At 47.7% G+C, this 12,163-nt stretch overlaps 1 pseudogene; it reads right to left on the bottom strand.

The window, feature by feature from the left end:
• Positions 1-11,193: 11,193 nt before the first annotated feature.
• Positions 11,194-11,830, bottom strand: LOC147980071 (uncharacterized; annotated as a pseudogene).
• Between the last annotated feature and the right edge of the window lie 333 nt (positions 11,831-12,163).

Genomic DNA, 12,163 nt, shown 5'->3' with positions numbered 1-12,163 from the left:
TCCTCTTTATTCTAAATACCCACTTGCAATCAATTAAGTTTTTACCTTGCTGTGGGGGAACCAAATGCCAAGTTTTATTTTTCTGGAGTGCCATGTATTCTTCATTCATAGCATTTTTCCATCTTTCATCACCAAGCGCTTCCTGGAGCGTCTGGGGTTCACCTGTAGAACAAACCATACCGTATTTGGTTATGTCTTTATAATTAACAGGATGTATTACCCCATGCTGTAGTCGTGTACGTCGTGACGGTGCAGCATCAGGATCCTTGGCCACAGAAAATCCCGAAACAGAAGCTCCTGTAGCAGAATCTGCTCCCGCCGGATCTTCTGTGGCAGTGTGATCAGGTGCAGCATGTTCTATAGGCGCAGAAGATCCTGGGGCCTCATCATTGGAGGATGACGGCGGATCAGCCTTGAGGCGAACGCCGGTCTTCGGCGCGCGCGTGGGTGCACAGGAGTCTGCGCCCGATCCCGCAGCAGATCCGGGCCCCGTGTCAGGTCGGCGAACCTGGTCGCGCCGCTTGTACGTGACCGGCTGGTCACAGAAGCGCGCGCCGTCCTGGCGAACCGCGTGCTGCCTCGTGTCGGACGGGGATTGGTGCAGAGAGGCACTTGGGCCGCCACCAGTTGGAGTGTGATGCGCGGCGTGCGCTGGGCTGGAGACAGCCGCACGGTCGGCTGGCGCTGTCGCCTGCGCGTCTGGCGCGTCTGCCGGTGCCAATTCCGAGGGAGATCGACTGAGCTGCTGCTGCGGAGCCAATCCCGAGGATGATTTGCCTCCTGGATGCGGACACATGCGATATGGACCTGCCGGCGCGATTTTTTCACTGCTATCTCCTGGAACATCATCAGAAAACTCATGCACACCATTAGTAGCATGATTAGTCAGCATTTGATTATCAGAATTCGGACTCCCTTGATCAATTGTGGTAAGATGAGTAGGTAAGAGGAGAATTTCTTCTCGGAGGCGAGCACCGGCGTTTGGGTGTAGGGTGGCGAAAGGAAATTGTGTTTCGTCAAAAACGACATCACGGGATATATAGACACGGCCAGTAGAAATATCTAAACACTTGACACCTTTGTGTTGAGGACTATACCCTAGAAAAGCACATTGTTTTGAGCGAAGCATGAGTTTTCTTTTGTTGCATGGGCGAAGATTGGGCCAACAAGCACACCCAAACACGCGAAGAGATTTATAGTCTGGTTTGATGTGAAGAAGTCTTTCTACTGGAGTTTGATTATTGATGACTCGACTAGGAAGCATATTAATGATGTGAACAGCAGTAAGAAAGGCCTCATCCCAAAACTTGAGGGGCATGGAGGCTCCTGCCAGGAGAGCTAGCCCGACCTCAACTATGTGTCTGTGCTTCCGTTCAGCGGAGCCGTTCTGTTGATGGGCATGAGGACATGAGACGTGGTGTGATATGCCAAGTGTTTGGAAGAAGGAGTTGAGTTTTTCATACTCCCCCCCCCCAGTCCGATTGGACTGCAATAATTTTGCTATCAAATTTTCGTTCAACCAAGGCTTGAAAGTTTTGAAAAACTTGAAAGACATCAGATCTCTTTTTGAGAAGATAAATCCACACAAACTTGCTATAGTCATCTATAAAGCTTACATAATACTCATGTCTACCAACAGAGGTGGGAGCAGGACCCCACACATCAGAAAAGATCAATTGAAGTGGTTTGGTAGAGACACTAGTAGATATTGGATACGGCAATTGATGACTTTTAGCACACTGACAAGAATCACAAATAGTTTCGACATTTCGCTCACCAACAAATGGGAGTTTATTTTTCCTAAGCAATCTTTCAACTAAAGAAAAAGTAGCATGCCCTAATCGATCGTGCCACTGTGTTGACGAAACTTTGACAACACCATTGGCTTGTTTATTGAGTCTCCTAAGCTTCGGAATCAACGGGTAAAGCTCTCGAACACATCTACCTCGATAGAGAACCTTCTTCGTGGCCTGGTCCTTGATCAGAAAGAAATAAGGATGAAATTTGAGAAAAACATGATTATCAAGGGCAATTCTATGAACAGAGAGGAGACTTTTAGCAACACTAGGGACATGCAAAATTTTCTTGAGATGAATTGGACGGTGAGGGGTACGAAACATAGAATGACCAATGTGACAAATCTGCATACCTTCTCCACTTGCCGTGTGGATGTGATCTTTGCCACGATACTTGTCTTTCATCGTGACCTTCTCAAGCTCGTTGGTGATGTGATTGGTGGCGCCGCTATCGACGTACCAATTTGTGTCGATGCCGTAGGATTCATCAGCGGCAGCAGCCATTTTTTCTTCATCTTGGGAGTCCTCGTCGTCTTCATCATAACGATACCAGCAATCCTTCGCGGTGTGCCCTGGCTTACCACAAATTTGGCAGCGAGGCGTCTCCGGTCGGGCCCGAGGTGGACCGCCGCCACGACGACCGCGAGATGCACCAGAGCGCCGCCGCCTCCGTGTCCGCCAGATCGCCCCTTGGCGCGAGAAGAGCTGCGGCCACGTGATCCACCACCACGGCCACGCACCGCGGCGTTGGCAGAGGAGCGGAAGCCGCCGCTTCCCGAGTGATTAAACTGGGCCATGCGCTGGTCGAAGTTGCTGAGCATGGCGTAGAGCTCGTCGAGGGAGACTGGCGTGACGCGTGCGTCGAGGGCGGAGACGAGGGGCTGGTAGTCGACGTCGAGGCCGTGGATGATGTAGGAGATGAGTTCGTCATCTTGGATGGCCTTCCCCGCAGCGGCAAGCTCGTCGGCGAGGCCACGGAGAGAGGCGAAATAGGCGGCAACCATCTGGTTGCCCTTCTGCGCATTGATGAGCGCCGTCCTGATGTTATTCACGCGGCTCATGGACTGCGAGGAAAACATACCTGCCACCGCTGTCCAGAGCGCGTGCGCCGTGGTGACCGTGGTCACCGCGATCAGTACCTCCTTGGAGAGGATGCTGAGCAGGTAGCCCAACACCTGTTGATCCTCCCGGACCCAGATTGGGCGGAGAGGGTTGGGCTCAACGCTTTCTTTGCCATCCTTGTCCTTGGTGACATGAAGCCTGGCCGGCTCCGGTGTGGTGCCGTCGACGTAGCCGAAGACACCGGCGCCGCGCAGATGAGGAGTGACCTGCATGCGTCAGAGCACGTAGTTCGTGCGTGTTAGCTTCTCGGTGACCTGCCTATTGAGGGTGGTCTGGGAAGCGCCGGAGGAGGAGGAAGACATGGCTAGGCTCGGTAGATGGGATCTAGATGGGAAGAGATGGGGCTCTGATTACCATGTGCGAACTAGCGGAACGTCTTGCCTTCTCAGGCCTCCGGCTTCATGTTATATAGATGGGGCGCACCTCCCATAACAGCGCATACATGCGGTTGAGATTACATTCTTGGAGAGGAAGAAAGGAGGTAGAGATAAGAGTTAGAAGAGATAAACATTATACTCTAACTACCTAACCAGATGCGCCTCATGAAGATATCCGCCAGTCATGTAGATATTGATGTGTTTAACACCCTCTTTGTTTGCTTCCTTTTAACACGTCTTTGAGGATGTAGTATCAGGAAAGAGAAGATGGGGCCTGTAGTAGGGATTTGAAGGGAATGAAGTCGGTGACCGGCTTCTATTTGCCGCCTGTTTTGGATTGCCTTGCAAGAAAAAGAAGCAAAAACTGAAGGCAAGCTGGGATTCTGGGTTGCAGTTTCTGGCGAGAAAAACATGGGGGTTGGCGTTCTAGCTGTTGTAAAAGCACGTTTAGGTAACAAGAAGGAACCATAGTTATTCTGGGTCTAATTTTTTGTCCGTTATGCCTTGTGGTTATTACGCAAGTGCATGCTGTTAGTAACAGCCTGTTACTAACCAGAGGTGTGCCTAAGAGCAAGCAACTCTAGCAGATTCTAGAAAAAAGGCAGCCTCTAAAACGGGTTGGAGTGCACACCGAAATCATTTGGAGGCTCAAAAGCAGTCGTGCAAATTTAGATACTGTAAGATACTTCTTTACTGAGGGGGTAGCTTCTAAAATTCTGCCATATCATGGGACCCACTCGTCGTTGGGACTCTCTTTTCCTTTTTCTCTGCAAGAAAAAACCCATGCCCGGACTCGAGCACCCTGTATAGAGAGAATCTGCTAGAATGTTCTTTTTTTACCCCGTAGAATCTATATGGAGTTCATGTGTTTTTGGGACCTGCTAGAGTTGCTGAGTGGGCAATAGTTTTTATACTTACATTTCCTCTGATGGCAGGCAAGAGGCTCTTCCCAAGCATTAATCCTAAATATATGCTTCCCCTTGCATAGCTTCGGTCTTACACGGCTTTGCTCTTTACCAACATGATCTTTTTGTGTGTTGGTGTCAGCTATGTGCATTTTAATTATGCAGATAATGTGTGTATTCACTGTGTTTGTATCTTCTTAATACTTTATTATGAGTTAATAAAGTATGCCCTTTACTAAAAAAATGTGGCGATGTAACTACATCAATCACCGGCGATCTATCAAATCAAAACACTCTCGTCCAGCTTATTTATGCATGTGTGTTGGCAAACAATAGCAGAATTATGATTTTTACATTTTTAGAGTATTATGATATTTGTGTATGTCTTCTCTTACTTGTAGGTTTTCTAATTTATTCTAATAATCACCTAATTTTTTAGCAGCATGCAAAATTAGTTGCTAAAAGTGACATGAAAAGATAATGCATTGTATAACACACTTTACATGTGTATTGTCCTAATTTTGATGCGTCCTACCTCCTGTCCCCTGTCGCCGCTGCGGATCTGCCTAGTCTCCTGTAACCTTAGACCCATGGAGGCGCGGTGGCCCTTGTAAGCGGGAGGACTTCGTTTCTATGTGTTTTTATAATTTGGTTAGGGTTTGTGTCCTACTCAAAAAGACGAGGCGGTGGTGGCTCTCTGAAGGTGGAATAAAGTTCTGCCCACCTAGTTTCTGCCTCGACGGTACATCTAGCATAATTGGAGGGCATGTGAAGGTGTGCCTCCAGTGGATCTCGTGAAATTCGGTCATGTTTGTCTTTAATGGTTCCGTTTGGATCAGGTCTTTGTTCGTCTGCCTGTAGGTTGGATCTTTTCGATGTATGCTTTACATCGGCGATGGTTGCTCTTCTATTGCGGTAGTCCTGTGGGGCTTTAGCACGCCGATTTCTCAACTATCGAGTATAACAAGGTTTGCCCGGCTTCAGTGAAAGAAGTGATGATGACAATGTGTATTTGGTTCGTTTCGGTGCTTGGTCTACGGATATGAATGTAATTTCCATTACTTTTTATGTACTGTCTTGACAATTATTGAATAAATAGAAAGTTTTCTTGAGAAAAAAAAGAGAGAGAAGCGAGTAAGGTGTTCGTGCAAGCCCAAATGGGGGCTAGCCTAGAAACCGGCCTCGCCGATCTTCCTTTTTTTCTTTTTTGATGAAAACACCTGGACAATCTTCGGAGCCACAATTCAGACAAAACATCCATTGTCTTATGCATGCGATCAAGCATAAAGATCACATAGGAACAATCCGCTTTAGGCTCTGACAAGCAATTAAATTTGCTTTTCTCAGGACAAACCTGTTCCTCCCTGCAGCACGCAGCTGCTTTGCTGACGACAAGAGCAAGCATGCACGCTTTGCATAGCATATGGTGCTAGTGCTACTGCCTACCGCTACTCACCTCACCTGGAGTCCTGGAGTCTTGGGGGGAGCACTGCAAAGTTGATGATATATCAAACACGACTCATGTGATTTCTTCTTTTTCCATCCTTCTTGCATCATGGCAATAGAATGATATCATGCACGATACTTTTGCTTGGCCAATCATCTGGAGCATATATTGGCATGCAAAACGTCTGTGCACGATAACTAAATAAGAGCAATTCCAATCGCGGATCATCGAATAAATGACCGGCATCAACTGTTTACAGACACATCCAAATATGTCCTTGGACGGAGGGCTTGGCGCCAGCCATCCAACCGTACGCGGGCCATTTGAAATGGATAGAATACAAATACTGATGAAACTCATGCTAACAAAATTTATTAAATTTCAATATATTTACAATCAAACGAATGAAATTTAAACAAGTTCAAACTATTTTTTAACCTAACCTAAACTAAACAAGGTGAGGTACCAGACGACGACTATGCAAGGTCTCCTTGGCCGCAGGGACCTCCGTCGTCGTCAGCACAGTCGCCTGAGCTACCGTCCATGTTGCCATTTGAGATGTCGTGTGACGTTGTCCTCTCGGACTAGGGGTCTTTCACCACATCGTCTCCCGGCCTGATGGACCGGCCAAGGATCCCATGTTGGTTCACCAGTGGGCCACATCGAAGTTGCCCATGGTACAGAAGGAAGGCTCCCGAAGACTTGTCGTGCACTCCAAGATGTTGGGAATCGTATACAACTCGTTTTTCGTTTATGTAGCCGACTAGGATGTAATCCTAGACCCCCCATTGTACCTATATAAACCAAGGAGCAGGGCACGTAGAGGACACACAACAATCTCAAGGTAGATCATATGTACTCTATACTCCATCTGAAAGCAATTTACACAAGCAGGATGTAGGGTTTTATCTCTCTAGAGAGCCCAAACCTGGGTAAAAACTCATGTCCTTGTTACTATCATCTCTAGACCCTTAGTTCGGAATCCCCTATCCGAGATTTGACAGATTAGCTCCATCATTGGTGGCCCATAAAGGTCCCACTAAGAAGTCGCAATGATTTGATGGTGAAAGTGCAACTAATCCACGGGGTGGTTTCGTAATTAATAACAACATATATGTCATTGATCTAATGAATATTGATGATAGATTTCAGAGAAGATCAATGATTGACATGGCATGGACTAATGGATATGGACCCCTCAAAATGTGAAGAACAAATTTGGTTACCCCAAGACTCTACATTTTTGGTTTAGTGATCCAAGATCACGTTGAGTCCCTTAGGAAAGCCAATACTATTAAAAGGGCGTTACGTATTGTTGATGAGGTTGTTGCTCAAAGTGCTTAGTGATATTGCTCCAAAAACCCTTAATCACTTTCCCAAAATACATTTGTCCAAAACCCTAATTTATCATTTCGTCCCCACAGATACAATCCTAGCCGGACTCACCGAGATGGCCCTTCTACTTCCACAGCCAAAACTCTGACATTTGGTCTGACCGAAATGGCTCTCGGTCCCACCGAGATGGTCATGCCAAGTTTCTGTGATGAAGTCACTTCATTTCAGAATCATCGAGTGAAACTGATCGGAATTACCAAAACGATGCTCTGCATTTGCCATTGCACTTCAATCTCACCGAGATGGTATAATCGGTCCCATCGAAAACGCTAACGGTCAAGTCTGTTGCACTAGTCGGTCTCACCAAGTTTATCACTTCGGTCCAACTGAGTTAGGTTAAAAGCTTGTAACGGTTGGATTTTTGGTGCTACCTATTTATACCCCTCCACCACCACCTTCTCTCAAGAGAGACCCATTAGAATGAAGCACAACTTGCACCATTCATTTTCTGAGAGAGAACCACCTGCTCATGTGTTGAGATCAAGAGATTCCAATCCTACCATTTGAACCTTTATTTCTAGCCTCTTCAAGTTGCTTTCCACTCCAATCCTTCTCCTACCAAAGCCAAATCTATGAGAGAGAGATTGAGTGTTGAGGAGACTATCATTCAAAGCACAAGAGCAAGGAGTTCATCATCAACACAACATCTATTACCTTTTGGAGAGTAGTGTCTCCTATATTAGTTAGGTGTCGCTTGGGAGCCTCCAACATCATATGGAGTTGAACCAAGAAGTTTGTAAGGGCAAGAAGATCGCCTACTTCATGAAGATCAACCCGAGTGAAGCTAGTCCTTCGCTAACGTAAGCCATGGTGGAATAGACAAGGTTGCTTCTTCGTGGACCCTTTGTGGGTGGATCCCACCGTGGACTCGCACAACCATTACCTTCTATGGGTTGAAGTCTCCATCAATGTGGACGTACGATAGCACCACCTATCAGAACCATGTCAAAAATCATCGTGTCTTCATTGTGTTTGAATTCTCCAAACCCCTCCTTTACTTACATGAGCAATGTTTTACTTTCTGCTGCTATACTCTTAGAATTGCATGTGTAGGGTGATACTTGACTTGCTAGAATTACTAAAATCTGCCTACAACTAAAATTAGGAGAAGGTTAGGTTTTATTTGGTCAAGTAGTCTAATCATCCCCTCTAAACATACTTTCGATCCTACAGATGGGGATCACAATCGGCGAGCAGATCAACATGGGCATGACCTTCATGCTGGGACATATCTTCGTTCTCGGTAGCATCACCCTCTACCCCGACTCGACCGGCTACCTTGGCCAGGTGAAAACTTTCGCTATAGGCCGGATCTTAAGATTCGGAAACCTGGAGTATATCACAAACTCATGCGGAGAGTTGGTCTTCATGAGCTCAGTATCAAACCAGATCAAAGAGCAGTCCGAGATGCTCTCCTTGATCCTGATGTCGAATCCGACTCAGGACGAGTGCGAGAACCTCTCATCGGGACTGACCTCAGGTCAAGGCCTTATGATGCCGCCCGAGAACTTGGCAATAGACCAAGCCACAAAATGAGAACCAAGACCCAGGTTGGGCCCGATCTTAAAAATTCTCCCTGTGGTCACACATCAAATCGGGCCAAGAAAGATCGTGAAAAATCCTTGAGATCTTAGATCAGATTCAGGAGCTAGCAATATCGGACGACCAGACCTTGGCGTATGATCAGATCTAGGAGTCATCAGGAAAAGTAGGATTTTTGGACCCACCCACCACCCATCCAGTTGCCAATGTTGAGGACCTAACTGACATCCTCACAAGTGCCTCTGAGGAGGTCTATGACATGAACGAGGAGGTCGGTGATTCCTCGGACATCCCGATAATAGCCGCTGCACCCATAGGTAAGTGGACCACAACCTCCACCTACGTCATCTGCATGGTAGACACCCCCAATGGCAACAACAATGGAGGCGGCAAGGGCAACAACGGTGGGGGAAACAATGGCCCTAACGGGAATAATAACAACAATGGCAACAATGCCAATCCCGATGAAACGCGGACGAGCCCCATAGCACTCTCGGTTTGGAAGGCCAAGAAATCCTGAATGAATCACTCAGTAGCCCCAACCATGGCGTGTTGAGGCCGAGTCTTCTTAGCATAACTAACAAGATAACTGAGGAAACCATTGACTTCGCGAGGAGCGAGACAATGTGGGAGATTGGTGGAACGAGCTCTTCTCGGCCGAAGAAGTGCTCAAGGCCAAGATGAGGCATGTGATGAACAATAGAGCGCCACAAAGCTATTACAAAAGCCTACTCAAGGACCTGGATGCCGACCACAACGATGACACGATATCTAAGCATTAGTAGACCAAGGTACTCCGTAAGTATGTTGAGGGCAAGACTCCTCGCTAAGACCCTCGTCGGAAAGGAACTGGCCCTCGCAGAGCTAGGCACACCTTGAGTTGCTAGGTTTATGACATGACCCGTTGCTAGCCATCTTTCCTAGCAGCAAGATATTGGGGGTTCTGAGGAGGAAGTGCACGAGCAGAGATCTATTTGAGGGCCTAAAGCGGGGAGGCGGAACGAGAGGACTAAGAAAGTATGATACTGCGATTTGACTGGCCTAGACCGTAAAACTCACACCTAGCACATCGACATCTACGGTACATCAATTCCCTCATCACTGATTATAGTCATAGTGGGTAACCATCCATGCTCCTCATGCGGAGTCCGATGGGTGATGATGGTGCTTCTGTACCTCATGACCGACACGTGTTGTCTACTAACGTTTAAAGTAGCAAGAGATGGGACAAGATTGACGGCGTATTTGCGACACGTGAGTGAAAGCACATTTGCCCCCTTGGTGGTTCTGGTAGTTCATGTCAACCTACATGTTGTTGGACTAACGTTTTCCTCAAGTATACTTTAGGAAAGGTTCTACATAGGCAAGTGCATGGACCGAGATGTGGATCCCTGAGGCTACAAAGAAATGGTTTGGCAAAGCTTCAAGACTCTAAATTTTTGGTAAAGTGATCAAAGATCACATTGAGTCCATAGGAAAGTCAATACTATTAAAAGGGGACGAGTTTTGATCATGAGTCATTTGCTCAAAGTTCTTAGAGATATTGCTCCAAAAACCCTCAACCACACCCTCATAATCCTATCTGTCCAAAACCCTAAAGCCTATCTCGGTCCCATCGAACCATTCCAATCCGGACCCACCGAGATACACTCTTGATAGAGCCACTCCCTAAAGCCTAGAAACTCGGTATCACCTAGATGGCATTCAGTCCCACCGAAGTGCACTAGCAACCTTTCTGTAACCTATGGCTTTCATTTCGGAATTTCTGAGTGAAATCGATCGGTGTCACCAAAGCGTGGACAGTGCTTACACCATCGTCAATCGTTCCCACCGAGTGGATTCATCGGGTCTCACCGAAACGTGTGTAGTTCAAATCTTTTGCACTGGTCGGTCTCATCGAATGGTTTCACCCGGGCCCATAGAATTGTGAATAAATGTTTGTAATGGCTAGATTTTTGGCGATGGCTATATATATATACCCCACCCACACCACATACTCTCAGAGAGCAACTAAGACGAAACTACCACTTCCCATATCCATTTTTTGAGAGAGAACCACCTACCCTTGTGTTGAGATCAAGAGGTTCCACTCTAACTATTTGATCCTTGATTTCTATCCCCCTCAAGTTGCTTTCTACTTCAATCCTACTTCCACACCATCCAAATCTGTGAGAGACTGATTGAGTGTTGAGGAGACTATATTTTGAAGGACAAGATCAAGGAGTTCATTATCAACAACAACGTCTATTACCTTTTGGAGAGTGGTGTCTCCTAGATTGGTTAGGTGTCACTTGGGAGCCTCCAAATCATGTGGATTTGAACCAAGAAGTTTGTAAGGGCAAGGAGATCGCCTATTTCGTGAAGATCTACCCCGAGTGAGGCTAGTCCTTCATGGGAGGAAGCCATGATGGCATAGACAAGGTTGCTTCTTCGTGGACTCTTCACGGATGGAACCCTCCATGGACTCACGCTACCTTGACCCTTTGTGGTTTGAAGTCTCCATCAACGTGGATGTACGATAACATCATACCCCCTCCATCCCGAAAAACATGTCGCGGGCGTAGTTCACTGGTAATTTTGCAAAAAACCCTTGTGGTTTCAAAAGAGTTTCAAACAAGTCCCTCCGCCCCGTCTTCTTCCTCCGCCCGTCGCCTGCGCGTCGCCAGGGGCCGGCGCCGCCTAGCTGCGTGATTCGCCAGGGGTCGGCGAGCCCAGATGAGCTCCTCCGCCGTCGCCAAGTACATGCTCTCGCCGCCATTGACAGTTACCTCCTCCACCGCCGCAGCTCAGACCTGCGCCGCCGCGGTCCCCTCCCGCTGCGATTACCTGCGGGTGTCACCGGAATCTCCCACTATGTCTTCCTCGAGGCCGTGTGCATCCCTCCTCGAGCTTCCCCGCATCCTCCTCAAGCCCGCGCACGTCCTCCTCGTGCTCCCGTGCATCCTCCTCGAGCTCCGGCGTGTGCGCCGCCGTGATCCCCTACCGGCGTCGCCGGAGCCTACCTCCACGATCCGGTGGACTAGGAGCTCGCGCACGTGATCCTCGATCTCCAGCGTGACCTCGTTGATCTCCCACGCTCGCGTACCCGTGCTGCTCCTTCTCCCCTACCCACGCACCTATGCGACTGCTTCTCCCCTGTCGCCGGTGGTCTCTGCCCGTGCTGCTGCTACTCCACTGACCCTGCCCGTACTGCTGCTAATCCACTGACCCCGCCCGTGCTGCTGCTGCTCCACTCACCCTGCCCATGCTGCTGCTCCACTGAGCTGCCCGTGCTGCTGCTTCTTGACCCTGCCCGTGCTACTGTTGCTGCTACTCTGCACCCTGAAGAAGGTACAGTAAAACTGTGTGATGGTGATGTAAAACTTCAATTGGAGAAAAATACTTCTGCTTATGATGGTGATGTAAAACTGTGTGTGACAAATTGAGCAGAAAAATACTCCTGCTTATGGTGAAGTAGAGTAGCATCTTGATCCAATTGACAAATGGAGCAGAAAAATACTCCTATCCAAATGCAATGCCAGACAATAAATATCTGTAGAACATTTGAATTAATTTAAGCAAGTGTTGAGATGTCTACAA

Source organism: Triticum urartu, chromosome 3A, assembly GCF_056163025.1.
Source record: "Triticum urartu cultivar PI428250 chromosome 3A, HENAU_Tu73, whole genome shotgun sequence".
Taxonomy (NCBI): Eukaryota; Viridiplantae; Streptophyta; class Magnoliopsida; order Poales; family Poaceae; genus Triticum; species Triticum urartu.
Note: the sequence above shows the minus strand (reverse complement) of the source record. Positions and strands in the feature narration are given on the sequence as shown.